Genomic DNA, 24,700 nt, shown 5'->3' with positions numbered 1-24,700 from the left:
CTTCAAAGTAAGTATTAGCATTATGGAACTCTCAGACATTTTGTCCCTTTGAAGCTTAAGTATATGCAAGAGTTGATTACCCCTGCTGTGTTGAATCCACAAATTCTAGACGTTACGTCTAGATAAAGATTAGCTAAGCAGAAACACATGTTGCATTGTAACTTTTAAATTCATTTTAAAGTAAAACTTGTATAATTTTCAATATTGTATAAAAATGTGTATTTGTGGATCTAAGAGAAAAATGCCTAACAGTAACATATTCAAGTGTTTGCTGAACTTAAAGGGACAGTCTAGTATAAATTGAACTTTCATTATTCAGATAGGACTTTTAATTGTAATCAACTTTCCAATTTACATTTATCATCAAATTTGCTTTGTTCTCTTGGTATTCTTAGTTTAAACTAAACATAGGTGGGCTCATATGTTAATTTCTAAGCCCTTGAGGGCTGCCTCTTATCACAGGCTTTTTAAATCTGTTTTCAACACAAAGAGACAGAAAGTACACATGGGCCATATAGATAACACTGTGTTCAGGCACAGAAAGTTAATTAAGATTTAGCACAAAACAATGCTAACTGCAAGACAATAGATAATAAACAGTCACAGTCATGTGATCAGGGGGCTGGAAGAAGGTTCCTAGATACAAGGTAATCACAGAGGTAAAAAGTGTATTAATATAACTGTGTTGGTTATGCAAAACTGGGGAATGGGTAATAAAAGGATTATCTATCTTTGAAAACAATATCAATTGTATGATAGACTGTCCCTTTAATTATTAACTGTATAGTAAATGTAAATAGGTAAGTCTGAGAGATTGTCTGTTTGGATAATATTAAATATGAAATGAATTGAGTATAAAGTTAACATTCTCCACACCTAGACTATATTAACAACATATTATATATATGTATTGATATGAAACATACTATATTGGATACATGTCTGCTGTATTGAATAATAGCTGCATTAATAGATATATAAATGTTTGACATTTTTAACAACATTATTTCTTTCATTTCAGACCTACATCTGTTTTTTCATGCATTCAAAATTTATTTAGAAATATGAAATATACTCTATTCATATTAAGATACAATATAATACCAGGAGGTTGAATGCTATGATTCTGTGAAGAAAAATAATTAACAGTAAACTGCTCATTAATATGATTACTAGAAGTATAATCATATTTCACATTAAAATAATCAGAGAAAATGGCACTATATGGTCCCAGGTATATTTAACATATGATTTATTATTACTGGAAATTATAGTAAATAAAACAAAAAATGTAAAGGTTAGATAATTAAACTGTAGCAGCATTGATGGTAAAACTGCATTTCTGGTTATATGCTGCCACCTATAGTTCAAAAATGGTATTACAACCAAAAGGCATATGGCTACTCAGGGAGGCGTTTCCCAAAATAACCTATGAGATGTTCAGATCAGAGGGCGCATCAGAGACAAGCACCGGTAAGGGCCTATCAAAATCTTGTGGGAATGATTAAAGAAAAGGAGGAGGGATTCTTTATTTTTTGGGGGGGATAAAGACCAATATACACAGACAGACTCAAAAGAAGCATTAACTTTGTAGAGAAAAATACACAGACTTTGTGTCAAGTATAATCTCTGCCATTTTGGGACACTTTCTTAAAAAATGAAGATTAGCAATTTTGAGGCCTGTACCTTTGCGCATTGTGAGTAAACCCTCCGTAGATGACCCACAAGAAATTCTGGAAACTGAAACATTGATTTGGCTATTTGGGTAAAGTATACACGATTGATAAATGTAAATATAATATTTAAATCAAAGGTATTTGGTAACTACAAACTAGATTGCAGTTAATAATTTTAAAAGGGCACAATTTGTATTTTAAGCTCATGTTCATAGTCCTGTGTAGTTTAACTAGTCATATTTAGTGCTAAGTAATTTATATTTGCAACTATATATATATTTTGGAATTTGCCTTATTGTAGCTAAATAAGATTTATTTCAGCTCAGATAAATTGGCATAGAAATTGGCTGTTATATTGTTTAACTAGGCACTGTTAAAGTTAGCGGTCCATATTCTGGTATTTTATTGTGATATTTTAATGTGATTCATTGTGAATAAGGTACATTGTAAAAGGTATATATTTTTATGATCTTTGTATAGAATATTATAACAGTTTAATTGTATTACTTGATACATAATCTGGTTTCTATAAATATATTTCAATGTGTTTATAAATATTAACTAATCTCAAGAATTTAGGAATAATTATTCATTTCAATTGTTTCGTATATACATTTTTATTGGGGGTTTGTTTTAAAGAAAAATAATAAATACATTGTATTATAACCCTGCTATATACTGACAAACCCCTAATTAGCCATTCACCCACACCGCAATCGCTCTAATATATGTATTAACCCCTAACCCACCATTCAACCTACATCACAATAAACCTAATAAATCTATTAACCCCTAAACCGCCAAACACCACAACTCAAAAACCGTAATTAATCTATTAACCCCTAAACCGCAAAAACCCCACAACGCAATTAACCTATTTAAATTACTAAGCCCCCTAACCTAACACCCCCTAAATTAACCACAATTACCGGAATTAAAAAATTCTAAGTTATAATTAAAAACCTAACATTAATTTAAAAATAAAAAAACTAAGTTTAAATAAATGTAAAATTGCAAAAATTAAAAAAATCTAAGATTACAGAAAATAATAAACCAAATTATCAAAAATAAAAAAAAATTAAACCTAATTCCTATGAAAATAAAAAAGCCCCCAAAATAAAAACACCCCCTAATCTAATACTAAACTACCAATATCCCTTGAAAGGGCTTTTTTTAGGGCATTGCCCTAAGTTAAACAGTTCTTTTGCATTAAAAAAAAATACTAAGTCCCCCCTTTAACAGTAAAAACCCCCACCTACCAAACACCCCCAAAAATAAAAAAACCTAACACAAAAAATCCTAAACTACCCATTACCCCTAAAAGGGCATTTGTATGGGCATTGCCCTTAAAAGGGCATTCAGCTCTTTTACTGACCTTAAAAGTTAATTTCTCTCTTTTTCAGTGCCCAAAATCCCTAATCTAAAAAATAAATAAAAAATAAAAAAAGCCTATATCTAAGCCCCAAATCGGTACTCACCTTTCCTGAAGTCCGGCGGAGAAGGTTCTCTCCCAGGCAGTGGTGAAGTCTTCTTGGAACCGGCGACATCTTCCATCTTCATCCAGGACCAAGCTGGCGCGGAGCGAAGATGACCGCGGAACTGAAGACTGGCGACCGCGGAGCCATGGAGCGTGGAGGATCATCTTTGTACAATCACCGCCATACACTGAATAGTGAATGCAAGTTACGCGTTTAAATATGACGTTACTTGCATTCCTATTGGCTAAATGGAATTGTCAAAATATACCAGGGTTATACTACAATTTATTTGTTATTATTCTTTAAAACAAGCCCCCAATTAAAATGTATATACGAAACAATTGAAATTAATATTTATTCCTAAATTCTTTAGATTAGTTAAAATTTATATACTCATTGAAATATATTAAGTAGAGACTAGCTTATGAATCAAATTATACACGCTTATGCTTAAACTTAACTTTACTCACAATGAATCGCATTAAATTACCACAATAAAATACCAGAGGTTGTATATATTATTAATGCAAACAGCCAATTTATGTGCCAGTTTATCTGAGCTTAAATAACCTCTTATACGTTACAATAAGACAAATTCTAAAATATATATATATAGCTGCAAATAACTTAATACACACAAGAGAGATTTACTTACAATAATGAGCCTGATTTAGAGATATGAAATACAAAAATCCTTATCTGGCAAATTAAATTATTTGGCATTAATGTGACTAGCTAAGACTACACAGGACTATGGATATAAGTTTAAAATACAAAGTGCCCTTTTAAAATTTACCAGCTTCAATTACTGTAGCAACAATGCATGTATTTGCTTTAAAATATTAAATTATATTCACTGCCATACATTACCACATAACCAAATGATTATTCAGTTTCCAGAATTTCTTGTGGGTCATCTAAGAAGGATTTATCCACCATGTGCAGAGGTACAGGTCTCAAAATTGTTAATCTCCCTTTGTTCAAGAAAGTGTCCCAAAATGGCAGAGAATATACTTTGCCCAAAGGCTATGTATTTTCCTCTCCAAAAATGCTTCTTTGAGTCTTTCTCTTTTGTCTACTGTGTGTGGCAACCTTTATCAGGTAAGCCACCTCCTTCTTTTCTTTAATCATTCCCACAAGATTTTTTAATTGAAAAGTTTTTTTATTGAGGAATGACAATTACATGAACAAGCATCATGCGGTTACAGATATACAGAAATCAAAATATAAAAAGGCATGACATAATGATTGTACAAAAACCAACATTATTATTTGATTTTATATAATAAAAAGTTAGGTTTACAATACAAGACCTCTTTTTTGTTTTGTTTTGTTTCTCTTTTTGGAATAATATTATGAAATATCATAAAACTTGGGAATAAACAATTTCCCCTTAGTGAAACATATCGGCCACTTTTGGACCGCTAACAACCAGGTAAGATTGGGGCAAGGAATATGAGGGAAAAAAGAATTGCAGGGCCATTTTTGGACCCAGTTTGTGAGATTGACATACAAAATGATAGGGGAACCATCACCACCAATACTTCCAAGCAAGCAGCTGAAGTAATATATAAATAAAAGTATCACTGCAGGATAGGGAGGGGTATGGATAGAAAGAGAGCAACTGGGAAAAAGAAGAGTATAATAATATACAATTGTACATGGTCGTCAAAAGCCAGCAGATGTATCAATGGTAGTGCATTAGGATGCATATCTTCCCCATGCCAGTATGCTTATAAACCATTTGAGACATATAGAAAAAGAAAAAAAACAACAACAGTACCCCCTAAAGGTGCTAAAGTTCAGTACAACCTTTAAACGTATAAACTGCTTGTTGCCCGTTGTTATTAATGTTTGAGGTCTTTGCAATAAGATGATGTTGCGCCATCCCGGCTGCAGATAGCACACAATCAACAGGAAATAGTCCCTCAAAAGTCTCTGTTAACTATGTAAGGCAATCTAGAACCTTATTTTGGACAAGAGCTGTACCCTATGCATATATATATATATAATCAAGGGTTAAACATGAACTACTGCTGTCTTTTAAACAGTCTAAAAGTATAGCAATACATAAACGTGATGCTGACAGGTGCTACGCATTACTGGCTTCAGACAGAGAATAGGAGCTATTAAGGTATATCACTACCTACTAATGCATTATAATAGGTTTAATAAGAGTTTATAATAAACCAACTAAATCCACAATTGATTAGCTGTAGAGCATTATACACACTGCCCATAGCTGATTTACAATTTGATGTCTAGCTATGTATGGACTTGCTTATGTGTGAGTAGTGAATCATATATTAGGGTGTAGTAATGAGCTAACATTATGGTGACCACCTAATATGCTTAACCACAGGTATTGTTGGAAACAGTATTCTGGATTATCTAGATAGTCTTAGCGGCTGTTGAATATTACCATCTCAGTGGACCATTAAGGCATTTTATGATGGCAGATCATACTAGCTTCAGCTTAGGTTATGTAAATAACATGAGTAACATAAGCGATTGAATGGCTTAAATAACAGAAGAAACAGGTGAGAAACCTAATAGACATAATACATCTAGATCTAGAAGGCATACATAAAACATAAAACCTAGGGTTATAACCTCCAAGTATATGGGTATGGGCAATCTAAAGCCATTATTTAAGTCTCAGACTAAAAGCCATCAGGAATATAATGTTTTTTTAAAGGCTGTTTAATAGGAATGGACCTTAATGGATGTGGAGCTTGAGAGGTAGGTCCAATGATGTATTATTTACCCTACTCCATGTCTTTCATCTTGCGAGACGCTCACCAAAATGCAGTTCCCTGCATAAGGAAATCGCCTGGTCTGTGATTTGGTTGTTTGCGATCACCTTGGTCCCTTAGGGTCGTTGCTTCCAAGAGCAGTGAGTAGCTCCACAACTTGTTTTCTTTCAGCCCTGGTTACAGGCAGATGGGGATGAATGCTCTTGCCTCCACAAGACACATGTGGGGGCTCAAGTGTTATGGATCTTATGCGGATCCACCACCTTTTCTCTGTGTCGGTCCCAGCTGTCGCTAGGGCACCATATGAAGAAACCATCTCCCCTGTTGGAACCGGACACGCTGCAACTTACTCTTAATGAACAGTTCTGATCATAGTCCCATATAAAGGTGACATCGCATCACAGATCCTGAGGTTGTTTGGCTTTCCGACTGTAATTTCCAGGTGAGTAGAAATTTTTGATCGGCTAAGCTGGCGTCACTCTTCTGGTAATCAGGAGGGGAGAGCTTTATGATAGGCAGATCTGGCTTGGAGGATGTAGGCCTACGATCGGGTTCCCTTCTTGATCTAACTATCATTGTCTGTGGGGAGTCTTTATCAGATCGCGCTGCAAAGAGAAGTTTACTCAACTCTTCCTCCAGGCTCTGGAAATGGTCGTGTATGAGCTGGGCCATTCTTTGCTCCCATCTGTCTAAGGCTTCCATTTTTCCAGCTTCCAGTTTCAGGTGAAGTCGCTCTATAGAACACTGGCTCTGGTTGCTGCTTCACGAGTGTAGATGATTCCCACTTTAAAATAAAGAAGATAGTCTAAACTTGACTACTTAATCCGCAGTGTGGGGGAGGGTGTTGAGCACTTGTAGAGAGGCCACCGCCTTAGTTCTCAACTGTCCAGATCTGGACTTCGGCGGTCACGACTATGCAAATATTGGTATCAGTCTGATCTGTGTTACTTGCTTTATGCATAGCTAGTGTTTATTGTAGTAGATGTTGCAGAGCAAGTGCGATAATCGTCAGATTTAGCATTTCACGCTTGAAGCCACAGATATTGTGACCTAACATGGCTGCTGCCTAGACATGTCCCCATTCCCACAAGATTTTGATAGGCCCTCGGATGCTTGTCTCTGATTCACTCTGGGATCTGAAGAGCTCATAGGCTATTTGGTTTGGCATATGTTTTAAACAGTCAACTCGTTTGGCTGTCATACCAGTTTTAATCCATGAGGGGGCAGCAGATAACCAGAAATGCAGTCTCACTATCAATACTGCTACAGTTTAATATCTAACCTTTAAAATGTTTATTAAATATACTTCAATTTTCAGCATTACTAAACGTATCTGGTCAGCATATATATCCCATTTAATATAATTGAAAATTTACAATTTGAGATCAAATACAAGTATATTATCAATTATATGTTAAAATATGCTTATTGGATTCTTATTCCTTTTCAATATAAATATAGCCCACATCTTTATACATCTCTTGATGGTGTTATTTTGAGTGCATGAAAAACACAATTTATATATAATTTATGGGACAATTTACTGTTTTCTCCTAGTTCTGAAATGAAAGAAACAATGTTGTTATTCTTTGACTCTATAACACATTTAAAATTCATCAATGCAGCCCTTCAATACAGCAGACATCTATCCAATACAGTTTCAGATCAATACATATACACATATATACACATATACATACAGACATATATATATATATATATTTTTATATATATATATATATATATATATTTTTATATATATATATATATATATATATATATATATATATATATATATATATTAGAAAAAAAGAGGAAATGTGAATAAGGTGCAAAGAAAGGGACCCCGTAGGTAGAGATAAAAATAATGATAGAAACGTGCCACCACAGACTACCTATCAGAGCTGGTGGGTCCCCAAGACCTCCAGCTTCGATAAGAAGAAAATATGGAAAACAAGAGACATTGGTAATCAAGACAGGGCACACTATTTAAAAACTATCAGCTATAAAGGAAAATAAATTGTAAGGGAATAAATACTGTCCCACCCTCTTCAATAAACAATATGATTGCAATACGATATCAACTGGCTATCTCACAGAAATAACTATAGATAGACTGTAGAGTATCAAATTTAAACACAGTAATAAACAGTGTCAAATGTAAACATTACAAAAAGCAATAACAACATAAGAAATGCAATACAAAAACAAAAACAAATATCTTCAAATGAATAAACAATAATCTTAAGCAAGTTAAATGAACTTAAAAAGAGTTAAAGTTTCTGGTTCAGTGGCAAGCTCTTGTGTATCGAAACACCAGTGAACAAATTGTAGTTGACAAGTTATACAGTGTTAATCCAGTGTATCCAAACCAGAGTCCCCAGTGCCCGGAGTACAAAAGTTCCCCTTAGGGGATTTACTTACACTCCTTACCCCCAATCAGTATGAGGTAAGTGTTGCGCAGTGTAGATAGAAACTTCGTCTGGCTTCTAGGGGTACAGATGTCAGCTGCTGGATCCTTTCAGAGACTTTCTCTCATGTAGCATGTTGTCTGTGTTCCCGGTATATCACACAGTAACCTCCGCTTCCTAGCTCACCCAGCGCAGAATGACCGAATGTTTGGGACCAATGTTTGTTCTTTTTAGAAGTCCTGTCTATTTCTTTTTTTCTACAAATCTGTAGTTGAGAATAAAAGGGAGAGGTTGATATCACCCATTCCAGTGTTTGTTCACAATGCAGCTAAATCAATTCATAGTAGATATTAGCTAGATGAGATATTGAATTATGTGATATCCAATGCCACTCAGCCATACCCTGACAGAACTGTTAGAGGGGAGACTTAGTATGTTTTCTTAATGCAAAAGAGCTGTTTAATTTAGGGCAATGCCCTACAAAAAGTTTAGTATTAGATTAGGGGTTTTTTTTATTTGGGGGGGCTTTTTTATTTTCATAGGGATTATGTTTAATTTTTTTATTTTTAATAATTTGGTTTATCATTTACTGTAATGTTAGATTTTTTTATTTTTTGTAATTTTAGATAATTTTTCTATTTTTAAAGTAATAGGTTTTTAATTGTAACTTAGTATTTTTTAATTTAGGTAATAATTGGAGTTAATTTAGGGGGTGTTAGGTTAGAGGGTTTAGTAATTTAAATAGGTTAATTGCGTTGTGGGGGTTTGGCGGTTTAGGGGTTAATAGATTAATTAGGGTTATTGCGTTGTGGGGTTTGGCAGTTTAGGGGTTAATAGATTTATTAGGTTTATTGCAATGTGGGTTAATGGCGGCTTGGGGGTTAATAGTTTAATTAGGTTAATTGTGATGTGGATGAATGGCGGATATGGGGTTAATAATTTTCCCTTTACAAATTGGTTAGCTGAAGAAACTAACCGCAAAAAGATACTTTGTAAGCACTCAAAAGACCCCCATTGATATGAAATTGAAAAAGAATCACACAAATTAAAATATAAATCTTTATTAGAAATATTTAAAATCTGGGTAAGTTAAAACTAAAATGCTGGTCTGAAATTCCCAGTGCAAAGACTGGGAAGACTAGAACCTCTTGTATAATAGTGTCTAATGGCAAATAAGAGAACACTGGCTGGAATTAAATCTGTATACCTAATATAAAAAAGGGGTTAAGAAATTACGGTTAACTAAAGTGGTGTGATCACTGCAAAGATAGCTATTACTCACTCTTGTTACAACATGAATACCGTAATTGCTCACAGGCGAAATTAGTGATAAAAAATATCTATGTTAAGCACATAGATAGAGTAGTGTAATAGAGCAGTAATGTGTAAAAACGGTAATTACTTAATATGATGAATATATTATGTTACTCCCAGTAAACGTGGTTGACAGTTAACGTCATAGTGATTATGAGACACTCATAGGTCTATGGAAATATTGGGAAAAATTTCATTCCGTAGTTAGAAAAATTACTGCAGTGATTTCTCATCACAAATTGCCCTGATGGAAATTTATAGTTGTGAGAATAATACCAACTAACCCTATATGAGGGAGTAAGTAAGAAATTGTGGTAGCGCTAACTTACTAGTCAGCGCCTATTTTTTTAGTCCGCCGGGAAAGTCCATCAGCATTCCCATTGCTTTTTCCCGGTCGGTACTGAATGTCAAAGTTAAATGGCTGCAGGGCTAGGCTCCACCTCAACAGTCTCCCGTTGCCCCCGGAAACTCGGTTGAGCCATACAAGGGGATTATGGTCTGTGAGAACGGAGAAGGGTCTTCCATATAGGTAGGGCTGCAACTTCTTCAAAGACCATACCAGTGCCAGACACTCTTTATTGACCACCGCGTAGCCTACTTCCTGAGGTAGCAGTTTTCGAGTGATGTAGGCAACGGAGTGGTCCTGTCCGACCTCATCCGTCTGGCTTAGTATGGCCCCCAAATTGAACATAGAGGCATCTGTGTGGACAGAAAAGCGTTTGGCTGGGTTAGGAGCGGTCAGTACTGGAGCAGAGATTAAGGCAGACTTAAGACTCTGGAAGGCTTATTCACACTTGGGGGACCACCGGGTGGATGGCTGTGGTGGTAAACCCATGGTCAGTAGAGAATATGTCACTTCTCTGTTCCAGGAGTCGCCAGACCTGCCTTTTCTGTCCTGGTTCTAACCTGTCATTTAGGGATATGTCATCCACTCCCTGGAGGGCGTCAGTAGGTCCAGGAAGCTCCGGCATTGGAAGACTTTCAGAGTCCTCCACTGCCGGTGCACTGATAACAGCCACATCCCTGGGTCTTTCTATGTATGCCTTTAACATGTTCACATGAAAGGTCCGACGGATCCTTTCATCTGAACACTTCGCTACCAGGTATGTAGTGTTGTTCAGTTGTTCCACAACCCGGTAAGGTCCTTGCCAAGAGGCCTGTAGCTTTTCTGTTTTGACAGGCTTCAGGGCGAGGATCTTCTGTCCCACTATCAGGGTTCTGGTACAGGCATTGCGATCGTACCATCGCTTATGTTTGTGTTGAGAGGCTTGAAGGTTCTCGTGGACCTGGGCAGCCAGGTCCTGCAGCCAGTCCCTGAGCTGGAGTACGTACCCCATGACAGAGTGCTCCCCCCCCCCCTGTGGCTCCCTCCCAATGGGGTATCGGGTTGCATAGTCTACTACTGTAAGGATGTATTTCTTCCCTCAGGTGCTGGGCCGAGCTAATGGCCCCACAATGTCTACTGCCACTCAGCTAAAGGGTTAATCAATAATGGGCAGAGAATGGAGGGGGACTTTCGTATGGTCTCTCGTCTTTCTAACGTTATGGCAAAACTCACAGGATTTACAGTATTCCTTAATATTGTCTGTAATGCCTGGCCAGAAGAAGGTTTGAGTCAAGCGGTGGTGGGTCCTTTGCTTTCCTAAGTGGCCGGCTAAGGGAATGTCATGCCCTATTTTCAGCAGGTTGGACCGAAACTTCTTCGGTACCACCAGCTGGCGTTTGGGCACTGGTCTTTTTCTCCTCTTGGAGATCCAGTACAGGAGCTCTCCCTCCCACTGGAACCGTTTCGCTCCGGGGCCCTGGGCGTCAACACCTACTCGGTCTCGGTAAGGGGCCAGGGGTCGCTCAAGGTCTCTTTGTCGGAAGGGTTTGCCCAGGAGGGGATGTTGGCAAGTTCAGGGTTAGTAGGGAGGGGCAGTCGGGGTAAGGTAGGAGTCAGAGCAGTGGGTCTTACCTGGGTACCCAGAGTTGGTGAGGTGGCTTGGCATCTGGCCTGCTGGCGGGTAGACACTGGGCAAGTGTCCAGAGAGGTATCCCCCACAAAGACGGAGACAAGTTGGCCGAGGTCGTTTCCCAGCAGGACCTTGGCAGGGATGTGCATAACCCCCACTTCTACATTGCGGGAGTCGGTTTTCCAGTCCAAATTGACCCAGGCTGTAGGGACCCTCAGAACAGCACCTCCTGCTACCCCTACAGCAAGGGTCCGCCCAGTGCGACCAGAGAGGGGAATAAGGTGAGGCTGAATCTGGCATGACCCCCCCATAGACTTCTGAATCTCTAACATATGTACCTTGGTGGCTTCAGTCACTATCCGAGTAATGATCTCCTCGGGGGGGGGGGTTAGATCCATACAGAGCCAGTTGCCACTGTATCTGCCGCTGAAGGTCGGACACTGTAGTCCCCTAAGTGGAGGCTGTACTGGACGGCCCCCCGCTTTGGTCGCTGTCCGACCCACCAGCCTGCTCGCTAGCCCGATTGTCCTCCATCAGTTCGGCTAGGAGCACTGCCTTTGTCTTGTTGCCAGGAACTTTCCCTCTAGTCTTCAGCAAAGTTTTTAATTCTTCCTTCCAGAGCCAGTGGTACTGCTCCATCCAGCAAGATCTTCAGTTGGTGGTTTGGACGTTCCAGGTAGACGGAAGCATCCTACCGCTGCCAACCAATGTGACGGATACCCCTGCTACCCCGACTGGGTAGCTCCGTCAAACGGGTCCTGCTTCCTCCCTGCCGACTGCAGCTATGCAGCTGGCAAGTGACCATGGTCTGTAGCCACCCCTGATGCCCGACAGCACCAGTATTCAGGGTCCCACCCTGTGGCAGACTCCAGGTACCCAGACTGGGTAGCTCTGCCTGAGGGTCCTTCCTCTGCCTGGGACAGGCTGCTATGTAGCCCAGGAAAGAGATTTTAGCTGGAGCCCACCCAAATAACTAGACAGACTAGCATTCTGGTGAAACAAGAACTGATTTTATTGAAAACACACACTCCTTTTATACACACAGCTCATCTTGGTAAGACCTTGGACAATCCCACAATTTTCCCGCCATTCCCGCCCCTCCAGACGGACCGGCACCTCCATAGCAGCCACAGTCCCAGGACAGAGGGGTGGCGGTTTTGGGGTGATCCCGGTGGAGTGGCGGCACTTCCAGGGTGTCATTAAAGCTCTCGGTCCCCAGATGCCACAGTCCAAAAATCAGGATGATTAGTTACTGGGGACCGGAGTTACAGTCCATTGAAGTTAGGGGGTTAGGGGTGTCCAAAACCCCCAGCTCCCAAAGGAGCTCCCCTCCGATAATTCCCCCAGCTCTTGTCCTCCCTAGGGGCTACCAGTCCCCAAAAGAGCGGAGCTCTGGGTTAAAGGGCTGCTGGAGCGACCAGGGTTGAAGTTAGCGGGTGTTCCAGGAGCCCGGCCAGCCTGAGAGGGGTTAGGTGGGTGTCCGTTGAGATACAGCCGACCGGGAGTTCCAGGAGCCCGGCCAGCCTAGGAGGGTTTTCCCGGTCATAGACCAGCTCTTCTCTTATCACAAAACAAGCCAACAAATAGCAAACAAAAAGCTTCCAGAGATTGTGGTTGCTCTGAGGAGCCCCAAACCACTGAGAAACAACAGGGGTGAGGTTGTAGGGGGGTAGGGGTTTAACCCTTGCAGCGTAGTATCTGTGACACAAGTACAATGTTCTGGAATGGCCATACTAGTCCCCAGACCTGAATATCTGTGGGGTGATTTGAAGTGGGCTGTCCATGCTCGGCAATTATCAAACCTAACTCAACGGGAGATGTTTTGCAAGGAGGAATAGTCCAAAATACCTTCATCCAGAATCCAGACACTCATTACAGGCTATAGGAAGCGTCTAGAGGCTGTTATTTCTGCTAAAGGAGGCTCTACTAAATATTGATGCAATATTTCTGTTGGGGTGCCCAAATTTATTCACCTGTCTAATTTTGTTTTGATGACTATTGCATATTTTCTGTTAATCCAATAAACGTCATTTCACTACTGAAATATTACTGTGTCCTTCAGTTATTTGATAGATCAAAATGAAATTGCTGATCCAAACACCCAATTATTTATAAATGAAAATCATGGAAATTGTCAGGGGTGCCTAAACTTTTTCATACGACTGTATGATACCAAAACCGCGTAAAAACCGCCATCGCCGGCTTTTGCGGGAGAAGCCGCATATGTAATCTTGCCCAACCTCTGCACTCTCAATCAAGTATTCCTAACCTTATCAAGAACAACAATCATTAAACTGAGCTGCACCTATAGAAATTAAGAACAAATACTAAAGTCATCTGTAAAGTACATAAAATGAAGACTACATACGGTGGAGACACAATCTAACTCCCTTAGAGTATAATAGCATCAAGACTAGTAAGTAGGCTAGGTATCAAAATGTGTGTAATTGTAAACTTCCCATTACCTGAGATGTAGATGTAAATTACCTAAGCAACAACAAAAATTGTGTGAATAGGGATTAATTATTATAAATTATTTTCAATTGGATGAATAGATAGCGTCTAAAATAAAAATACTTTCTTCCTATTGGCTGACTAAAAATCAGCCATCAGGGATTAGCTGATTAATAAACAGCCAATAGGGATGAAGCGGAACTCCTATATAAAGGGGTTCCACGCATCCTGAAATTCAGTGTGTGGCGGTGACCACATAAAGAGGAGGGCTGTAGAAAGAGAGCTGAAGACTTGTAGAAAGAATACATGGAGAGGAGGCAGCAGAAGAGGCTGCCACGCACCCCCGCAAAGATGGATGAAAAGGGCCCCAGCGTTGATGAAAAGGAGCTGGATTTTCTCATGGTGAGTTAAAATAGGGCTGTCTTGGGTTGGGTAGGTTTTTTATTTTAAAGAATAGGAGTTTTTCTTTAAAATTTAAATTTTTAGGATAGGTTTTTAGTTAGACTTAATTATTTTGGGGAGTGGATGGTTACTTGTATTGTAGATAAGGGGGTGTTGTCATATTTTTAAATGTAAAAGAGCTGTATTGACTTTAGGGCAATGCTTTACAAAATGCCCTTTTAAGGGCTATTGAAATATATTTTTAGTGTTAGGTTTTTTTTTTGGGGTGGGGTTTTTTAATGGGGCATGTAGATTAGTGTTAGGTATATTGGTGTTTTTTATTGCGGATATTGTCTTTTCTTTTATGTAAATTAGATTTTTTATTTTATTGTAACTTAGTTTTTTTTATTTGTATGTAACTTAGGGGGTTTAGTTTAGAGGGGTGTTAGATAGTATAGTTCTAGTTTGTGTTGGGAGGTGGCGGTTTATGGCATAATCACCTAACCACCCCCCATACCTGTATGGAGATTAATTATGCGATTATTGTTGTTTACCATTTAGTAGGCCTCAATCACCTAACCACCACCCCTACCTGTATGGGAGTTGATTAGGTGATTAGGTTATGGCAGCTTAGGGGTTAATATTGTATTTTAGAATGTATCTACAATGGTTAAAATAGTGTGCATTCTCATGTATGATGCATATTCTTTTAAGTATTGTATATAAATTAATATTTATTACAATTTTATTATTACATAACAGGCATGCAGTTATGTAATACTATAATTATAATGCAGCTGTCTTTTATAAAATAAATATATATTTTAAAACTATATTTATATTTAAAATAATAAAACACAACAAGCAAGAATATCTACATTTTAATTTGTATCCAATACTTAAACTAATATCCATTATACATGACTATGCATTTTATTTTAAACATACTTGTTTGGGGGTGCTACCTTCTGGGAGGAATGGGGGCACTTCAATTCCAGTCCCCCATTCCTCCCAGAAGGTAGAACCCCTAAGCAAGTTGTATCCCCAGGTGCCTCATAAAATTCCCAGACAACATATTAAAAGGGTGACTTGATCCCCTGCACCCTGCTCAATTGACATCCCTTTTAAGAAGTGCCAGATCAGATCTCAATTCCAGTCTGGTGCTCAGTTCCAGGAGCCTGGCTAGGCCAGCGAGGTTTTGCCGGCCCTCCAGCGGTCGGCCGGCGGCATTTAGAGCATCTCTGTGACACATCATTTAATTATTGTTTATAATTTTAGCGACATAGCTCCTATTATATAATGGTGAACTTTACTATATTGTATAGTTTATTATAGTCAGGTGTTTTTAAAACAGTAGACAGTATGTGTGAGTTAGCTGGAGCGTTCCATGGGAGTGTAGGTTAGACATTACATAAGTGTAGGCAGTATTAGGGTATGTGTAGGTTAGGCGTGACGTAGGTGTAGGCAATCAGGTGAGCTCTGACATATGTGTAGGAGGAGTGTAGCTTAGATGTGATGTAGTTATAGAAGTTCAGGGGAAGTTAGTGGGACGTGCTTGTGAGTGCACTGTCTGCACCGTGTAGGCACACCTCAAAGAGGGCACACACACCCGGCAGCAGCAAAATGGCGACACTGCTCAGCCACACCCCTTTAAAAAAAAATCTCTACAGACAGACTGTGAGGCCGATGAGGCCAGAAAGGCAGTTTCTCATCGGTCTGTCAATGTTTTGAACATTGGGGTCAAAGTGTCGATGTGGATTACAGTACATTGGACATGTTGAGAAACAGGATACGTGAACAGCTTTTATAAATGAAATGGGAACGAGAAGACTTCCCCTTATATAAACACTTTTAGGAGTGCCATAATATTAACTTGAATATTTTTAAAGTGTCAGAAAACTCAAAATTAAACTTAAATTGAACAGCATGAACAACTTTTCAATTTACATCTCTTTTCAATTTTGCTCAGTTCTCTTGGTATCCTTTGTTAAAGAGGGATTCAGGAATATGCACATGTCTTAAGCCATCTGACTCTTAGCAGAGGGACATAATTTAAAGTGATATGAAACCCAATTTTTTTTTTCGTGATTCAGAAATATTTTGCTATTTTAAACAACTTCTTTTTTATTTTTTTTATTTATCGATACTGGCATATACAATTTCACATTTTTACATTCTAAACATATTGAAAGGTAGTGATACATATTTATCAATGTCTTCATTTTGATGAGAACATATTTATCCTGTAATAAACAACATGTCAGCATATATTTTTTATTTTTTTTTAATATTTTATTTAAAGCCAGCAAGAGGTACAATAATAAACAGCGTATTTGTGATGCACCGCGCAGGGTGCAATAAAGGATAACAAAATTGATAGAGCAATATAATAAAGTGTGACTGTCAAGTACAGATATGTCAGAAGAAAAAGAGCTCACTGTTCGCAGTTACAGTGTGGGTAGCAGGAGTCTTTTACAGATTAGACAGCATTCTAGGATATATGCATATGTACCTCAGCGCTGGGGTTTTATTATATTATAACCTAAAACAACTAAACATCTATAAACAAAAACAACAACAAAATATAACTATAACTAAAAACTAGTACGCTCAGTAAATTCCACCCTAGTGATCTATGAATGTTCCCCTGATATTAGGCCTTTTCCACCTAGAGAAGTTCTGACCATGCGTATAACCTCAAATTTATAGTGAATAGATTAGATAAATTCTAAACATCATATACGGGCTGGGCACTTCTGCATATCATGCCCCTGTCCAGGACTTTGTGTTACCAAGTTCCAGGTTATGTAGAGCCAAAGGACAGGTTTACTGGAGATTTTTAAGTCTGGCAGATATTGATGTAGTTAACTCCTAGCCTACAACCTGGACGTAGCATGCCATCATCACTTTAGGGGGAACTACAAGATTCCTGCCCTTAGACCAACTTCGGGAAAGGGGGTGCTGCCTGTGATGACATCCAATGCTCAAATTAATATGCAATAACAACAAGCAGCATTAAGATATTATGGGGCTTAGGTGTTACGCAGCAATAGAGGGATCAAGATCAAGGAGACAGATGCTCCTTCTAGATTAAGTGGCATTTTGCCAAATATTTACAAAAAGTAAGGGTTTATTTAGATCTCCCAGATTACAATAAACTGGGACTCCAGTACCTTGAGGGGATGGAACCGGTAGGAACATACAACTGACTGCAAAGCAATGGTATGCTTAATAATTGATATTCTTGACTATGCGGGATAACCTATCTGTGGCGTTCTCCTGTACCTTGCGTAAAAGGTGTGGGTGCATAGAAGATGAAATACGATTTTCAGGGTGGCAAGCGCTAGGTAAACAAAAAATCAAAATACTAAATCTAATGATAGCATTACTGCAACAGACTATAAAGCAATGGTAGGCTTAATAATTGGTATTCGTGACTACGCGGGATAACTTATCTCTAGCGTTCTCCTGTACCTTGCGTAAAAGGTGTGGGTGCATAGAAGATGAAATACGATTTTCAGGGTGGCAAGCGCTAGGTAAACAAAAAATCAAAATACTAAATCTAATGATAGCATTACTGCAACAGACTATAAAGCGATGGTAGGCTTAATAATTGGTATTCGTGACTACGCGGGATGACTTATCTCTAGCGTTCTCCTGTACCTGGCGTAAAAGGTGTGGATGCATATAAAATTAGATATAATTTTTGGGTGCTAAGTGCTGGGTAAACAAAATTCAAAATATTAAATCTGATGATAGCATTACTGAACAAAACAAAACAATTAGCCAACAGGACCTGAATTAGAATGGACAGGGAGTGCAAATTAGGATACTTGGTAGCAAGTAGAAGGGAATCTCACCTTAGTGAGAGGACATGTAGGGCCTTGGATAGATTATTATGGAGGTGTATACACCTATATATATATAGCTTGGCGTGGTGAACCCAAACACTCATTAAAATTTCCCATATTCCGGGGGGGGGCGGAGCCAACAGCTGAAGAGGAAAGACGCGTGCTGTGAGAGCTCCTGACTTTTCATAATCTTTTTAGGGTCTAATCCTTTGAATTTTAAGATATTTGTGACTCATCTATATAATAGTTTATACTACCACCAGTCAAGAGTCTCAGTCTTGCAATAGATCCTCAGCTTGACCTAAAACGCTCTCTATAGACCACAAGGTCACTCTCGCGGCCTAGACTAGCAAAGCTACCAGCTCTAGTATTTTAGAAGGGGCAGTTTGACTGGTACACGTAAGCTGATCCGACATACAAACTGGGCTGAAAATGGAAACTACTGTCAGAGCGCTGCACACCATTTTTTCAGAATTTGAGGCATCGATCCTGCTGGAGCTGACCTCTCTATCACAGATAGTTCCCACTGATCGTGCCATGATCCCGGAGGCAACAGAGTTTAGATTACATGATGGTTCTTCTTGCACTGTACTCGCCCAGTTTTATCTAGGGTTAAATGTTTGAACTAATTTTCATATAATTTCCTACATGTTCTAACAGTTGTTATCTATTCTGGGACTCGGTTGGCTCTTTCACTTTTGATTCACTGCCAGGTGCATATTTTTTGCTGTGAGCTCACTCTATATGCTGAATACACTGACCTGTAACTATTCCTGGGACATTACAAGACTCTGATCCCTATGAGAGCCATTCTGGTTAATACTTTGTATAATTACTGTTTCAGTGTTCTGTTTACAACAGTTATTTTGCATTTAATTGTTTGCATATAAAGCAGCACAGTTTTTGGGTATAATACTGAGGGCTAGTTATGGCTGAATAGAAATGATATACTGTTTATTGTTTAGCTCTCTCATTTTAGCTGTATCACACAGAGACTTACTTGGTATATGTGAATGTGTTAGATAAGATTATCTATAACAATCCAGGTAGTTTAGCTCTACTTTTATACGCTTTTATGCCCACATGTTGAATTAGCATCTACACTGGGCTTATTTATATAATAGACTACTGCCCTACCCCTAGCAATGTAAAATATACATAGTACTGATAAGACTTGCGAAGATTTAAATTTATATTTTTGATAGAACAATCTGATAAAATGTTAATGTCGGAAACATAGGTTTTCTGGAAAGTCCCTTGTTGAATATAAGTATTGTGGACATGTAATCACCAGCAACTATGTTAACACTGAATCTACTGTAGGCCTATATAGTAGCGTTAAGTACATCATTGAGATTATTTAAGTACTGCCAGGCCTCTAATTTTAGTGTAGTAGGTATTACTGTATCTGTGTTACATCATTACTTGCCATGTGGGCTGGTGTGCTGCCTGCGGCCGGGACAGCATATTTTAGCCTGTGGGCTTACTACAGTCAAAATTAGCTTTAAATACATGTGGTTAATGCCCCCTGCAATGGTAATGCTAATGTTCTGATAGTTTAAGTTTCAGTGTTATAGTTTTCTTATTTAGTCTAATATGTAATTCATGGCTTTCCAATATGCTGTTTTTTTTTTTTGTTTTTTGTTTTTCTTTGAAGTGCTCAGCAACACCCCTAGGGTACTCTAATCTAATACTATAAAGTGTCTTTAGTTTAGCAGAATTGAGACTAACTAAATTATATTCTCTTCCCAGACATGAAAATTGCTAGTCCATATAGATAATTTAGATCTAGGTAAAACAACAATGATGACCCTTGGCTGCTTATATTTGGCAAGTTATTATCCATGTTACAGAGTGTAGGTATATGTGGTCTACCTTTATAGCCTCAACTATCTAACTATATATTATAAACTGGTTGGTTATGATTCCCCCCCCCCCTAAGGCTCCTGTCTTAGTATATGTTTACTTAGTAAACCAAGGAACGTAGATTCCCTTGAATTCTCCTTATGTCTAACACAAGACTGGTACTGTGTAGCGGCTAGTAATATCTTTATTCAAGTGTTACATAATAATAGTCTTGATAATCCCCTTTATTATTGTATCTTTTCCAATGATTTCACTAGTCTAGGGAGATTTCTACATCTATGGGCTTATATATGGCCCTATAGGCTACATATTTGAATTATTTGTATAACTTTTGGCAATTATAGTCATAAGGGCTCTAAAAGGGCCCCATATTTTTATTCGGAAATCTGAGGTTACTCCTTTTTACTTTTATTAACCACATAGGTAACACTTCTTTACTAGTGTCTGGTTCAGTTTTTAGTTTTTGATTTCTATACAAGTAGAAGTGCAAGACATTGTTTATGTTTATAGTTTTGTGGAGATGTATGCTATATGTACAGTACTGTATATCTTATTGTATATCCTCACGGGTTGAGGGTTTTGCTAAATGATTGCAATGTACTGTTATATTCTTTACCTCAATAAAAAATATTTAAAAAAAAAAAAAAAAATTCCCATATTCCAGACCCCCTCTGTTTGACATAACAACAAGTTTAATAACTAACATTTTTAAGCAGCGATATTAGACTTCAAGGTTATGTGTCAGTATACTTACAATATACTGCTGGGTATTTAAAGCAACCCCCCCCCCCCCTAACAGAATAGACAAAGTTACTCTTCATCTAGCTCTCGTGACTTAGGAGATACCCCTTTAAGTACAGAACTGTTGTACATGTATTTAAAAACAATCCCAACCCACTCTAAATATCAAAATGTACCATTCTTAGTTTAAAAGAACAACTATGTCCAACAAATAAGGAAAAAGTGACAATACAAGCTGTCCAGCACAAATCTATTGGATATAGATGCAGCATAGAGTCTATGTGAAGAGTAACGATTTGTGCAGCACAGCACTGCCCATTATCCAATGTAACATCAAAGAGGGTGGTAGTCAAAGCAGCACAAATGCTAGCAATATTTCAAAGTTGTCACTACTATAGACTTGAATGTGTAGAGGTATAGAGATTATTAAACACATGCCATCAACAATTATATCAGAGAGGATACATTAGTAGTGAAGCCCAGTTCCATTATTCATGCAATAAAAACGATCAATGTCAACATAAGTCTGTGTTTCAAAGTGTGTAGGTCAGGATAAAGAATTTACCCCACTTCCACACGCATCGGCAAAGCGTAACAGTACCTCCAGACCAGCCGAGGAAAATGTTTGCTGCGGTAACTGAGGGAGTTGAGCCAGAGATTCCCCTTAGCCGGTGTGCAGCGAGTTGATAGGCTCAAATACGGACCCATATCAGGTATGAGCTGCAGCTGGATCACCCGTTGTTGTGGATCTCTGTGCGGTGCTTTGCCCTGTTGCCAGTATAAGGCATGTGGAGTTGTATAGTAATCCGGGATTTTCAGAAAATCTGAGTAGCTCCAACCAGCGTTCGGTTCTTCCGATTCTCCTCTGTCCCACAGAACAGCCGTCTGACCGCTCCCCGCAAGGTCTGCTGCAAGATCTCCCTTCAGCGGTGGGCTCAGATTGCGGTCAGAGTTGGCCTCTAGCAAACTAGGTGCCACCAACGCCAAACAATTCCTCCTCGCTACCTCTCGGGCCCAGTTCGTCACTGTCCGGCCGTGCTGTGCCCAGTGAAAATGGCGCGAAGGTAAGTTAAGTAATATAGAGTCTGCCTTATCCTGGGCAGGGGCAGTAGTCAGCGGCAACTGAGGTCCCTGCAGGGATCGGATTGCTTCATGGAGCGCCCAGCAGGATTTCAGGAGATTATTTAGATGTGGTAGGAAGACAGCCGCCAATTCTTTAGTAAGGGATTCCATCCTGGGGGCTAGAAGACACCGTTGTTCGTGTCCATTAGTTATTTCCTTTTAGTGCTTTCCGGGGGAGAGAAAGGGTGTTCGTTCCTCTATCCACAAAGATTCTCAGACACAGAAAATTGTCAAGAGAGACGTGGATGGCATCATATTAAGGCTGCAAAAAGATTGTTTTCAGAGAGCTTCATTATCATGCTGCCATTTTGATGAGCCGCCCACCGGAAGTCCAGCATATATTTTTTTTAACTTGTACTGAATTTTTAAAAGAAACACAACAGTATAATAAACAAAAGGAAAAAAAACCTATAAAAAAATTAATTTGAAGAACAATGCAAATATGAATATATTTACTGAGACTCAATGCTTTCTGATTACGCATTAACATCTCTCCTTCCTCCTCTCCCCGGGGTACTACAATATACTAGCTCTCAAGTCATTAATGTCACTGACCAATCACATTACTTTCCTCGTCTAATCATAAAATCAAAATTCCAATCTCCTTTTAATTGGGCCCTGCATAAAATAGTTTGTGTCTTTAAATGGGTTATAGAAGGTAAGACAAAGTATTAGGAGGCAGTGCACAAAGAAAGCACTCCCACTTTTTTGTAAGTAATGTAGTTCTGGGGTGTACTTCACCTAAAGCATCATATATTTTCATAGTGAATTGTCGCTGAAGCAAATTTTAAGCAAATTTTTAAGCATTTGCAGTGTAGGTGACATATTGTCAACCAATGCTTAAAGATCAATTTCCTCGCAAGCAGCACAACTGTACCTATAAACCTCATGTTTTTTCACTGCTGTGGGTATACACAGAAATAATTGTAATTGACTAGTCAGTGTCAAGTCAATATTGCACTTAACTGACAACCAGTGCAGGATCATTTTCCAAAACTTGATTAGACGCGGACATAGCCAGAGCCAGTGCATCAGGGCAGGATCTATTGTTTACACTTTGGGCAGACATTATCTTATTGGGGTACCATTTTTTGTCTTGGTGTAACATAGGAATTGTGTATTGTTATTTTAAAATGTGATTTTTTTTAAGTGTTACCCTTTTCACCAAATCTATACTACTTAGCACCGTTCGGTCAGAGACGTAATCGTCTAGTAATGTCGACCATGTTTGTGTAATAGTATCTACAGTTTTTTTGGTTATACTCCTCAAGAGCATCTTATATATAGAGGAAATGGAGTACATAGATACCATGTGTGAAAAGTGTGATTAGACTATTCAATGAATGCAAATGATCTGCAACATTCCCCGCTGAAATTAGAATAGATATATAAGGTTTTGCTTCCAAATATGCAAAATGGTGCCAAACTTATTTTTAAGATACTGAAATGTTCTAATTCGAGACTCCCCTTCCTTCACTAATTGGTGTACATAAATGAGCCTTTTGTCTTTCCAATCCCTAAAAGATGTGGTGGTGAATCCTACCAAAAAATCGTGATTTCCCCTTAGAGGTAAGTATGTAGTATATGTTATAGATGCACAGGTGTTTACACAGGTATCTCCACGCCCTCAACGGTTCAAGAAATGGTATGAAATCCTTGCACAAATTATTAGTTTGCTTAGGTCAATCATCTGGAAGCATAACCAAAGGCCAGGGTGACATTGGCTCTTGTTAAAATGTTTTCAAGGTGTAATGACTCTCTGCACTTAACCAATCTAAAGAATATTTAATTAAAGCTACCCAGTTATATAATTGTAGTCCTCCCTGTTTTGTATCTCTAGCTACTTTAGAGTGCCCAATACAGTGTTTCTTATCTTCCCAGATAAAATTAATTTAGACTGTTCAGAATGCAGGTCCTTTTTCCTCAAAAGTACTGGGGCATCTGAAAAAATACAATAGTTTTGTGAAAATGAACATTTTAATTAGATTCACTCTCCCTGATAGTGATATCTGCAGCAATTTACAATTTTCTAATTGCTTTGTAATGTCATTAATTAGGGGCTTGCAGTTTTAATCGTACCAAAGACTTTCGGTTAGTTGATAATTTGCTACCTTAATATTTAAAGTGCGATTTAACCAGTTTAAATTTAAATCCTGGCAAAGCCCTCTGATTTATCCCTATTGATAGCATAGGGGCTGATTTATCAATGTCTGTCCAACATGATACTCTGTAGGGTATCATGTCCGACAGACATGGTGAACTGCTAGTGCAATGCCACCTCTTGCAGATTTGCGGCCAATTGACTACTAGCAGGGGGTGTCAATTAACCTAATCGTATAGGATCGGATTGATGTCCGCAGCCTCGGAGGCAGTGGACCAATTAAGGAGCAGCGATCTGAAGGCTCACAAGGAAACAGGGGCATCAGGGGCCATTTGGCCCTTGATAAATTGGCCCCATAGTCTGAAATGGCACTAAACTTTGCTATAATTTATATCAATATGGATAAATTTGTTTGTGGATCTGATATAAATAAAATCATATAATCTGCGTATAGTGATAAATGCAATGATTCTGTTCCAATTTTAAGATCCTCTTTGCGAATCAAGCAAGCTAGGGACTCAATGGCCAAGTCAAAAAATAGGGGCGAGAGAGGGCAACCCTGTCTTGTACCCATTTGTAAATTGAAACTGGGAG

Source organism: Bombina bombina, chromosome 6 (assembly GCF_027579735.1).
Source record: "Bombina bombina isolate aBomBom1 chromosome 6, aBomBom1.pri, whole genome shotgun sequence".
In the NCBI taxonomy this organism is placed as follows: Eukaryota; Metazoa; Chordata; class Amphibia; order Anura; family Bombinatoridae; genus Bombina; species Bombina bombina.
The sequence above is the reverse complement of the archived record's forward strand: the minus strand, read 5'-3'. Positions refer to the sequence as shown.